Here is a 2,599-nt window from a genome sequence, read left to right as displayed (position 1 = left end):
TGTAAATCTGTGTGTTCCGCTGTATTGTTCTTTTCTGTTGTGATTTTTCTCGTTCTATTTTTCACTTAGTCGACCGTTCTCCTGTTTAATTTATATATATACCACATCAACCGGTATATATCTAGATCCAACAACAACAATTGATGTCAAAGCTTTGTTCGGATCTGAGGAAGAATGATGGTTGCAGATGGAGTGAAGGTTTCAGGGATCGAGAAATTTGATGACACATATTTTTGTTATTGGAGGTTGCAGACAGAGAATTATCTTTATGTGAAAAATTTTCATCTTACATTATTGAGGAAAATACCTGAAAGGATTGATGAGGCTGAATGAAATTTGTTGGATCGACAAGTTCTGAGGGTTATTCGATTGACCCTATCGAGGTCCGTTGCACACATCGTTGTCAAGGAAAAGACAACTGTATGTCTCGTGGCAACCTTATCAGGTATGTGCGAAAAATCATCGACGAATAACAATGTGCACTTGATAAAGAAGTTGTTCAATTTGAAGATGACGTAAGGTGTTTATGTTGCTCAACACCTGAATGTTTTCAATACTATCACAAATCAATTGTCGTATGGGAAAATTTATTTTGATGATGAGATATGTGCACTAATCTTGTTGGCTTCATTGTCAGATAGTTGAGATGACACAAGGATATTAGTTAGTAGTTCTGCAGGTAAATCTAAACTGAAATACAATGATATTCGTGATTTGATTTTGGCTGAGGAAGATTGCAGGAAAGATTCTAGCGAGGTCTCAGGTTCAAGTTTGACACAGAATGTTGATTTCAGAGAAAGATGGAATGACAGGAACTCAAGTATAGGAAGATCAAAATCAAAGTTTAGCAAGCAGACAACTTGTTGGAATTGTGGCAAGGCTGGCCACATAAAGAAGAACTGCATGAATCGTAAGAAGATGGAGAATGATAGCGAAAATGTGGTATCTTAAAATCAAAGGATGCACTATTGTTGGCAGTTCATAGTTCTGTTGAAGACTTGATATTGGATTCAGGGGTTTTGAATGTGGTAGGAAATCTACTAGAGGCCACAGTGCAGGGAAGTGATAGAAGTGAAGAGGAAAGTGGTTCCGGGGCACCCATTCCTATTGTTACACAAACAAATGTTGAAGAACCACAAAGCTATGAAGAAATCTCACAAGATGAAAGCTCAAGGAAGTGGAAGCTAACAGAACTTCCACAAATGAATAATGCATTGCACAACAAGTGGGTGTACCAGGTGAAGAATGAGAGTGATGTCAGTAAGAGGTACAAGGTAGACTTGTTGAAAAAGGCTTTCAACAGAGACAAGATGTTGCCCTTGCAGTGGGAGTTGTAAGAAGAGACAAGAGTGACCCAGGAAATAAATTTGAGGTGCAAAGTTATGAGGAGTATACTTATATGTTAACCGAGGGTGTTGCTCTTGAGAAACTAAAGTTGTGCACATCTTCAATTGGTCTTCTGGAATACAGAGGCATTAAGTTGTTAAGTTGCAGAGGTAAATGATAGATGTTGAAGAAATGCAACACTGCCAGTGGAGGATATCAGTTTGAGGAAGGAGATGTTACAACTTGTGTATTGGTCTCCAAGCGGGAGAATTGTTAGAAACGGTGGAGCCCGGTCAACTATGCTTGGGCGGTTACTTTGCTTTTTAGAGTCACACCTCTTTACAAATAATCACTCATGTCTTACTCTTTTGTGAAGTGAAACATCTCTTTGTTTCCTCCTGTTAGTGATAAAAGCTTCGGATGGCTCTCCTTGAGTTTCGTAGTTACGCTTTGAGTTCTTCCTCGGTTTCGTCAGGATAGAGGAAGGTTTCCTCGGGGTAGAGGAAGAGAAGTGCAATGAGGAGCAATTCCTTGCTGCAGAAAGAAGAAGAAGGAAGAAGTAGAAGATTGTTCTCCCTAGGCTTCTTTTTTGTGGCTTGTGGTAGAAGAGAAATTTAGTTTATTTTTCTTGTAAGTTTATCTATCTCGGTGTAGAGTTATCTCGGTGTAGAGTTTTCTTCGGTGTATCTCAATATAGAGAGAGAAGAATAGAGAGAGAAGAAGAGAGAGTGCAACGAAGAGTGAGAGATTCCTCTTGTAAATCGATGTGATCGACTGGTGTAAATTCCTTAAGTAGTAAAATCTTCTCCAATTCTGTGGACACAGACAATTTGTCAAACCACGTAAATCTGTGTGTTCTGCTGTGTTGTTCTTTTCGGGTGTCATTTATCTCGTTCTACTTTTTCGCTTCGTCGATCGTTTTCCTGTTTGATTTATATATATACCACATCAACCGATGTATATCTAGATCTCAACAACTACAAGTACCACCCTCCTTAAGGTAACGTCGTCAGTGAGGGATTCAAACCTCCATCCTGAGAAAAAAATTATTCCATACTAACATCGTATGCAGAGACAGAGATGCATACGGTGTCTGATCTTCACCGTCCATTACAACAAAAATGTATGACGGTGGATCCTATTTTAAATTAAAAAATATATATTTGCTGTGATGAACGGTAGATGTCTGCATACAATATCCGTATGAAATAATTTTTTCCAGTCTAAGGGGTCTTACATCACGGATGCCAACGAACAAATCGAGATACGCTGC

The sequence above is a fragment of the Phalaenopsis equestris genome, unplaced genomic scaffold (assembly GCF_001263595.1).
Source record: "Phalaenopsis equestris unplaced genomic scaffold, ASM126359v1 Scaffold000002, whole genome shotgun sequence".
Lineage (NCBI taxonomy): Eukaryota > Viridiplantae > Streptophyta > Magnoliopsida > Asparagales > Orchidaceae > Phalaenopsis > Phalaenopsis equestris.
Note: the sequence above shows the minus strand (reverse complement) of the source record.